The 10,000-nt window shown below is 49.2% G+C and overlaps 1 long non-coding RNA gene across 1 annotated transcript in view; it reads right to left on the bottom strand.

The window, feature by feature from the left end:
- LOC307090083 overlaps positions 1–10,000 on the bottom strand; it is a 78,929-nt gene that overhangs the window by 9,187 nt on the left and 59,742 nt on the right. Inside the window, exon 3 of the long non-coding RNA XR_013812638.1 lies at positions 1,822–1,909. This is a non-coding gene — a long non-coding RNA (uncharacterized lncRNA). The remainder of the gene's footprint in view (positions 1–1,821; positions 1,910–10,000) is intronic.

The raw sequence follows: 10,000 nt of genomic DNA, 5'->3' as shown, positions 1-10,000 counted from the left end.
GGGCTTTCCTAGTTTTACAAGCTTCTCTTGCGGGTGTCAGCTAATGTACAACACACACAATCTGTGTAAATGATTATGTGTTGGACTGAGAAACACACCTCGCTCTGCATTGGGGAGTCTCAGAGCTCTACAGTAACACAGTCTCATGGCTCACACACAGACGGCTGAACAGAGGAGAAGGACTTTGTCTCTCTCGTCACCCACACCTCCTGAGCAGACGCTGGTCTCTCCCTGACCGTGGCGGTCTCTCCCTGACCGTGGCGGTCTCTTTCCTGATGGCCAGAGAGCATAATGGTTCAAGTGGGTCCCTGCACGCAGACCGGCTTAACGCGGCCTGCTTTGACGCGAGGCAGGCTTTGTTAGCGTCAACACTGGGAAACACGCGAAGTGTCGGGGCTGATTGTTTTCGAACGCGTGTTTCAAGTGTCTCTGCCCCCCCCACACACACACACACAAATTTAATCTTATCTAATGCAAAAAACATGTTTTTCAAATCTAACTCTCATTCTATATCACATACACGCACACAGTTATCTAAGGAAAAGGTTTCTCTCTCCCACACACACACACACACACACACACACACACACACACATAAGCAACTCATTTATCTGGTGCACATTTCTACTTTTCAGATCCGTCTCCCCATTGTCTTTCTCACACACAGGATAGTGCTACATTTGTCCTTTTAGATGTGTTACTCTCTATTCCTCTCTCTCACACACGCACGCACGCACGCACACACACACACACACACACACACACACACACACACACACACACACACACACACACACACACAGACACAACAAGCCACAATGTGAGATGATAAGAGACAATGCAGTCCTGCTCTGCTGCTCTGAGACGATGGCAGAATGCGACCACAGGCTTTCCTAGTTTCCGTCTGTAAAGCATCAAGTACGTCCTCTGCACCGCTCACTAATGCTCACAACTACTGAGTGGGTTTGGCACGCTGGCCCATTCCAAACCAGCAGCGAGAGGCTAATTAAAACCCAGACACACGAGCAACAGCAGAGGGAAGAGAGAGAGGGGGAGGCAGGGGGGACAGGGAGAAAAACAGAGGGCGGACAAAAAGAGAGAGAGAGAGAGAGAAAGGAAGGGCAAGAAATTGCAGAGGCATGGTTGACTTCACACTGACCTCCTAGTATTTCTGTGTGGTGTACTCACACACGCACACACGCACACACACACATAAACGCACACATTCTCACACACACGCACACATTTATCCTTCAAACCAGGAAAGAAAGATTGCCCTACATAAAGTATTTATACTTTCTATTTCAGTTTCTACAGTAGTAATAGTGCAGTGTGGTATAGTATAAAGTATACAGTATATTGAGCATAGAATAGTATATGCTGTTTTGTATATATTTTCATAACTTGGCACTCTCTTTTATTCATACCAATGACAGCTGATGGTGACTCCATGACATCCTCAGGTCTGTAGTTTGAACCCTGACGTCTATCTGCAGGCCTCATGGTGTCAGGTCTGTAGTGTGAACCCTTTGTCCGTAGGCCTCATGGTGTTAGGTCTGTAGTGTGAACCCTGTGTCCGTAGGCCTCATGCTGTCAGGTCTGTAGTGTGAACCCTATGTCTGTAGGCCTCATGGTGTCAGGTCTGTAGTGTGAACCCTGTGTCTGTAGGCCTCATGGTATCAGGTATGTAGTTTGAACCCTGTGTCCGTAGGCCTCATGGTGTCAGGTATGTAGTTTGAACCCTTTGTCTGTAAGCCTCATGGTGTCAGGTCTGTAGTTTGAACCCTGTGTCTGTAGGCCTCATGGGAGCCGGGTCTGTACCTGAACTGAGACCGCCGGTTCTCCTCAGACGCTGGACCCTCTACTGGTCCTGGTCCTCACAGCCAGGCAGGCTCTGGATCCCAGGCATCTGCAGAAAACAGAGACAGTTAGGTGGGAGCGCTGATACAGGTTACTGAATCAACTTTGTTACAGAAACAGTCAGGATTCTGAGTGTGGGAAGGTTCAACACAATCCTGTAATCCTGCCAGAAAGATGTCACAAGCAAACGCCTTAAAGGTCCTGGAGAAAGCATCGGCCCGAATCCCTTCCTGAAGGGAAGGAATATGTTGCTTCACCTTTTTCTGACAAATCGTTTTAGATGAAAGCGTCCATGAAATGGAACCTATAGGGGACGGATCCTCGGTTACAAGAGCCCAGAAAAGTCCTGTCCACTTAGAGACATGCTATCTCCGGGAGGAAGTTCCACTGAAGAAAGAGACGAAGGCCTTTACATTGAGAACAGTCTGGACTGCTCAGGATCATGGCCCTGGAGGAAACGCTGTGTACATCAGCGGTGTGTACATCGGGTTGTGTACATCAGCGGTGTGTACACCAGAGCTGTGTTCGTCAGAGTCGTGTACATCGGGTTGTGTACATCGGCCGTGTGTACATCAGTTGTGTGTACATCGGGTTGTGTACATCAGTTGTGTGCACATCAGTTGTGCGTACATCAGTTCTGTGTACATCGGGTTGTGTACATCAGTTGTGTGTGCTTCAGTTGTGTGTTCATCAGTTGCGTGTACATCAGCAGTGTGTACATGGGCCATGGTAGGCTGCCCTTGCACTGAGCTCAACCCGCTGTAATTAGATTATCGGTGAGCTGAGGGCGGGGAGGTCTCTTGCTAGTCGCTGGCAGAGAGCGTATTTATACTGAAGGGGCGGATACTTTGTCTCCACACTGCTGGCATGCCGTCCGTGAACCATCGAACCAAAACAACCCACTGCGAGCCACCCCCTATGTTCTCTGTTCTGTGTCACAGCTTTAGAATAAACCCAAAACAAGAGCGCAGATCTGAGCCTGAGCTGCTCTGTGACGCCCGCACGCCGTTACACAATGCTGCATACGGTTACACAACACTACACAACCGAATCTACACAACTCAGAGCAGAGAGCAGTTGCATTACACAATGATGCATAAGGTAACACAACTCCAAAGAATTCAGAGCAGTGACGTCACATAGCGCCGCATACAGTTACACATCGCTTACACAACTGAATCTACACAACTCTGAACTGAATCAACACCGCTACGAGATACCGTGAACCGTTCACAGCGTTATGCTACAAGATGCTTCAGTACACGGCTGCGGTAGGCTACGGTACACAGCGTCATGCTACAAGATGCTTCAGTACACGGCTACGGTACGCTACGGTACACAGCGTCATGCTACAAGATGCTTCAGTACACGGGTGCGGTACGCTACGGTACACAGCGTCATGCTACAAGATTCTAAGGTACACGGCTTTGTGCTAAGCGGCTATGACCACACTATGACCCAAGTGTGTTGGAGAACATGTACACTATGACCCAGTGTGTTGGAGAACATGTACACTATGACCCCAGTGTGTTGGAGAACATGTACACTATGACCCAGTGTGTTGGAGAACATGTACACTATGACCCAGTGTGTTGGAGAACATGTACACTATGACCCCAGTGTGTTGGAGAACATGTACACTATGACCCAGTGTGTTGGAGAACATGTACACTATGACCCCAGTGTGTTGGAGAACATGTACACTATGACCCAGTGTGTTGGAGAACATGTACACTATGACCCCAGTGTGTTGGAGAACATGTACACTATGACCCAGTGTGTTGGAGAACATGTACACTATGACCCAGTGTGTTGGAGAACATGTACACTATGACCCCAGTGTGTTGGAGAACATGTACACTATGACCCAGTGTGTTGGAAAACATGTACACTATGACCCCAGTGTGTTGGAGAACATGTACACTATGACCCCAGTGTGTTGGAGAACATGTACACTATGACCCAGTGTGTTGGAGAACATGTACACTATGACCCAGTGTGTTGGAGAACATGTACACTATGACCCAGTGTGTTGGAGAACATGTACACTATGACCCAGTGTGTTGGAGAACATGTACACTATGACCCCAGTGTGTTGGAGAACATGTACACTATGACCCAGTGTGTTGGAGAACATGTACACTATGACCCAGTGTGTTGGAGAACATGTACACTATGACCCCAGTGTGTTGGAGAACATGTACACTATGACCCAGTGTGTTGGAGAACATGTACACTATGACCCCAGTGTGTTGGAGAACATGTACACTATGACCCCAGTGTGTTGCAGAACATGTACACTATGACCCCAGTGTGTTGGAGAACATGTACACTATGACCCAGTGTGTTGGAGAACATGTACACTATGACCCCAGTGTGTTGGAGAACATGTACACTATGACCCCAGTGTGAGCCGCTGGGATCTCATTACGCCACCACCGCTAACGACATAAAACAAAGCCTTGAGCCAAGGCGGGGCCTCTGAGAACCTTCTGGGGGAGACAGGGACGTCCGCGTTACTGTCCGTCCAAGACAAGAGCGGTTCTTCTGCCCGCTGCCCCCGGCCCTACCCCTCTGCTCCACGCTAAAGTCCCGCTCTGTCTCATAAAAAACATTAAAATAACTGTTGAAAGGGTGGTGTTTTTCTCCATGACCCGCAACCCTGTCCCCCCGGACCAGGCCCCTCTCTGTGTGGGTCCAGATGTGTCCAATAAAGGGGGCTATTATGCCCCGGCTATGCCGCTGTCCCACGCTGGGACAGCTGTGAGTGAGGCAACCCCCCTCCCTCCCGTCACAAACAGAGCCTGTGCCAGCCTCTTCAGACCTCTGAGGCCCCAGCATAACACTACCCCCCCGGGGGGGGGGGGGCGTGGACCAGCGCTCAGACACAGGGGAGCCATCTCCAGCCCCCTAGGAGGACCCCATGGATCTGTCTCTGAGCAGGGCACCGAGACGCTCCCACTGAGAAGGGGCTAACGCCTCGTTTAAGGGGACATGGTAGACCACCAGGTGTGCGTGTGATTTTCCGTCACAGGCCGTTTCGAAAAATCTGCCTCTTCTGACATCACAAGTGGGCGCGTCCACCTAGAGTGTGTGCTGGATAGATCGGCCTACCAGCCTACCCAGTAGACTGGAGCAAACGTCGCTCATCCGTCTGTCAATCATCTAGGTGGACGACTGGTGAAGACAGAAGAGGACGGTTTTCCAAACGGCACACCTGGCGGAATAATATGTCACCTTTAAGGAACTTAAGGGATAATTAAGTCGTTACTGGGGCGTCTTGCTACAGGTTTGGGCAGTGAACCCAGTACCTTGGGACTGGGGCTCTAACCCTCTAACCACCACGCTAACAGCTGTATAGATGGTATCTGACCTGATGGGGACATGAACTCTGAGGAGAGCGGTTCAAAACCAGGCCAGACTTAATCTACATTCCTGTTCCGATGACCTCAAGTTGTTGCGAGCGAGCTCTCTGCATTATGCAACCGGGCCACCGTGACACCGCCGGAGAACAGAGCTTGGCACTCTGTTCTCACTCTGCTCTCTCACTCTGTTCTCACTCTGCTCTCTCACTCTGTTCTCACTCTGCTCTCTCACTCTGTTCTCACTCTGCTCTCTCACTCTGTTCTCACTCTGCTCTCTCACTCTGTTCTCACTCTGCTCTCTCACTCTGTTCTCTCACTCTGCTCTCTCACTCTGTTCTCACTCTGCTCTCTCACTCTGTTCTCACTCTGCTCTCTCACTCTGTTCTCACTCTGCTCTCTCACTCTGTTCTCACTCTGCTCTCTCACTCTGTTCTCACTCTGCTCTCTCACTCTGTTCTCACTCTGCTCTCTCACTCTGTTCTCACTCTGCTCTCTCACTCTGTTCTCTCACTCTAGGGCTGGGCGATCAATCGCGATTTCAATTTTAGCCTCAAACGATCACTTTTATTATTTTTATTTTTATTTTTTTAATTTCATCCAGAACAGCTGGATACATCTTGACTTTATTTTAGATTTGAACATTTTGTGTATTTTCTTTAGGCGAAATTTCAAAGTTCTCAGTTATGAAGTGAGTTTTGGGAGAGACATGCTGAATAAATGCAGTATGTTTTCAAACTCAAAAATAATCGTTTGAATAATCGTGATTTCAATATTGACCAAAATAATCGTGATTTTGATTTTTTCCATAATCGAGCAGCCCTATCTCACTCTGTTCTCTGCTCTCTCACTCTTCTCTCTCACTCTGTTCTCTCACTCTGTTCTCTGCACTCTCACTCTGCTCTCTCACTCTGCTCTCTCACTCTGCTCTCTGCTCTCTCACTCTGCTCTCTCACTCTGCTCCCTCACTCTGTTCTCTGCACTCTCACTCTGCTCTCTCACTCTGCTCTCTGCTCTCTCACTCTGCTCTCTCACTCTGTTCTCTGCTCTCTCACTCTTCTCTCTCACTCTGTTCTCTCACTCTGTTCTCTGCACTCTCACTCTGCTCTCTCACTCTGCTCTCTGCTCTCTCACTCTGCTCTCTCACTCTGCTCTCTCACTCTGCTCTCTGCTCTCTCACTCTGCTCCCTCACTCTGCTCCCTCACTCTGCTCTCTCACTCTGCTCTCTGTTCTCTCACTCTGCTCTCTGACTCTGCTCTCTCACTCTGCTCTTTGCTCTCTCACTCTGCTCTCTCACTCTGCTCTCTGCTCTCTCACTCTGCTCTCTGCTCTCTCACTCTGCTCTCTGTTCTCTCACTCTGCTCTCTGTTCTCTCACTCTGCTCTCTGCTCCCTCACTCTGCTCCCTCACACCGGGGGAACAGTCAGGATCTGAGCGAGCTCCACTCTGGTTGGCTAGCTGCGAGGTCAAAGGCATAAAACCTCAAACACCATAATCACCATCGCCGCAAAACATCCTCTCAATTGTTTACGTGCGTTTAGGTTTATGTCATATTTTATGTGAAATGTGTAATCATCCACCGTAACTTTTATTAATGTTATTAGCGTTGTGTTGACCCGAGACAAAGTGTGTTGAAATCACACAGCAACAAGACATGAAAGAAACTCGCCTCCTCCCAAGAGTGTTACGCTACCCTATGTGTGTGTGTCAGTAAGTATGTGTGTGTGCAGCCCCGCCGCTCCCTAGAGGCAGAGTACGCAGAGTGCGTAGGGCACCAAGTACCGGGGGGGGCACCAAAAGTTATGGTTTGTAAAAAAAATAAAAATAATTATTACATTATTGAATTAAAAAAATATATAAATTAGTTATGAAGAGGCCCACCGTTGTTTTTTCTTAGTTGCATAACCTATCACTCAATTTCGGCAATTATATGTTTTTACCTAATATATAAAAAGAGGCTCCCCTTCCCCTCAACCCCCGCCCGCTCGAGTAGGGCACCGAAACGGCCAGCAGCGGCCCTGTGTGTGTGTGTGTGTGTGTGTGTATGTGTGTGTATAAGTGTGTGTGTGTGTGTGTTTGTGTGTGTGTATATAGGTGTGTGTGTGTGTGTATCAGTAAGTGTGTGTGTGTGTGTGTGTTTGTGTGTGTGAATATAGGTGTGTGTGTGTGTATGTGTGTGTGTACATAGGTGTGTGTGTGTGTGTGTGTATAGGTGTGTGTGTGTGTGTGTATATGTGTGTGTGTGTGTGTGTATCAGTAGGGTTGATCTCTGTGGATCTCCTGCCCGTCAGACACGGTGAGTCCAAACATATATACGTGTTTGTTTTAATTGTATCATAAGTCAACAAGGTTAAACTCATGAAAATTCATATTATTCACGCATCGCCTGGAGCAAAAGGATACTTCTAATATTTACTTAATGTCTGCACAAGCTTTAGAAAGAGAGCCTGAAGTCTGAAAAGTCGTACGCCTAAGAAAGTCTTCCCGAACACACGGAGCGGACATGGACTTGAACACACAGACTCCAAAACATGGACCGGAACACACAGAACCCCAACATGCACCGGAACACACAGAACCCCAACACTGACCGGAACGCAGGGAACACCAACAATCAGAACCACAACATTCAGAGCCCAGCGTTCAGAGCATTTCATTTGTGTTGTATTTCGTTTTCCTGTCCTTAAACCCACGGCGGTAATTGGCCCATAAAGCCCGGCGGTCTTTGATCTTACAGAGTTCCACGTCTGGTGCGGCCAGCGCCGACTGATCCAAGTTGCCGTATGCTTTTTACTTTATGCTCGTGGCAGTGCACCCTGACCCCTTCACGGGGGGTGCTAATCCCGGAGTGATACCAACATCACCGAGGTGCTGCTGCCACAAGGGACCACTGAGGCAAAACACACACAAATAATGTAACAGGTTCATCAAGCTTACAAGCCTTTACAAGGCATACATGATGAGTTAAGATATTACACCGAACACTTGCGGATAAACAAAACATCTTTGTCTCCAGATTTGCTTGCTACCTATGGCGTCTGAAAACCAACCAATCTTTTAGCTTCCTTCTTATCTAACCTAGTATAGTAGGCTAGTATTTCAGTAACTTAGAGTAATAGCAGGTGTCCATATACAAATCAAAGCAACAGCCCACCTCAATAATGAGTACAGTTTTCAGAGTCTCGCTACAATTACAATGTCTGGACTGTTGCTATGTTTTTAAAGTAATCATTGTCAGGTACACACACACACACACACACACACACACACACACACACACAAAGCCACTTGGGACTCTAATTTGGCTTCAGGGCGATACAAATTTAATTGACTTAACTTGACACACATTTAGGGGGGGGGGGGGGTGATGCTTTCCCATGAGCCAGTGGGAGGAGGTGGGTTCGTCTCTATGTCAACATGGAATGCCAGACAGGGACATTGTGTCCAGACAGCGTTACTCGAGGCTGGGAGACGCACCCTTCCTTATCTCCCTGATTGATTTGAGTGTCACCTTAAGGTAAAGCCGCTGGGAACCGGAGGAACGGTCTCGGATGTAATCATTCGTCCCAGTCCTCCTTCACGGAGCCCAGACGCAACCAGGTTCTGCGTAACAAACCCTGGGAACCCGTCTGGATGATCCAAGGGTCCTACACAATCGGACGCTAAATAATACACGATAAAAACACAACCGGAGCGGCAGACTCGCTGGCGGCTGGCCGTGTTAGCCGCAGGGGTCGGGAGCTCCTCGCATCCGTCACCTAGGTTACCACCCCAGGAGGGGCTGCCAGCAGGGAGTCGGCGTACAGCGCCCGTTCAGCGGACCAGGTCAGCCCCCCCGGAGGAGGCCAGAACCAGGCCGGTATAACCCTCCAGCAGCAGGCAGCACAGATCCATCAGCCCCTCCGGGACGCACTGAAGACGATCAACTAAATGGAAAGAAGGATGTTCGCTCATGTTCATGCGTGCGTTTGTTTATTTGTGTGTGCGCCGGAGCGTGCGTTGGCGTGCACGCGTAAATAGCGTGTGCGCGTGTATGTGCATATATGCGTGTGTGCACGGGTGCATGCATACGGAAGGCGTGCGTTTGTGTGTGTGCATGGGCTGTGCATGTGTGTGTGTGTGTGTATTAATACCCTCTCTGACCTGTGTCTGTTTACCAGTGCTAATCACATTGTAGCACATAATTACCAGGATAATGAACTGAAGCCCCAGGGTTATCAGCATTAATTGCCAGGATGAATGTGGGGCGGAAGGCCCCGTCGTAGCGGAGGACTCCCACTGATTAGTGGCTTGTTTAAACGGTGGCCGTGGAGACCCCAGCAGACGCGGTCTGACGGCATCATGAAGGAGAGACGGTTTAATCCAAGGGCGTGGCGATGGCGGCCGGGTCTATATGGGAGCTGCGTTAGATGTTGTCTTTTCAATGTCGTTCCCGGGGTAAACGTGACTGATCCAACTGACGATCCACCCAGAGCTAACGGCCTTCTGGACATTGGAGCCATTAAATGCGTTTTCCTGTAACGGCTCGCAGAGCGGGAAGCCACCAGGGCTGACTTCTCCTTTTGTCTTTGCTTCATTCTTTACAAGCTTTCTTGCTTTCTTATTTTCTATTTGAATACACGCGCTGAATTATGCGCCCCCAAGCAGACACTATCTCCATCTCTCCCCCCTCCCTCCTTCTCCCTCCCTCCCTCTCTCTCCCTCCCTCAACCTCTCTCTCTTTCTCCCTCCCACCCTCCCTCACCCTCTCTCCTTCTCCCTCCCTCTCCCTCCCCTT

This window comes from Pollachius pollachius (assembly GCF_949987615.1).
Source record: "Pollachius pollachius genome assembly, chromosome: 19".
Lineage (NCBI taxonomy): Eukaryota > Metazoa > Chordata > Actinopteri > Gadiformes > Gadidae > Pollachius > Pollachius pollachius.
This window is presented reverse-complemented; position numbering and strand designations above follow the sequence as displayed.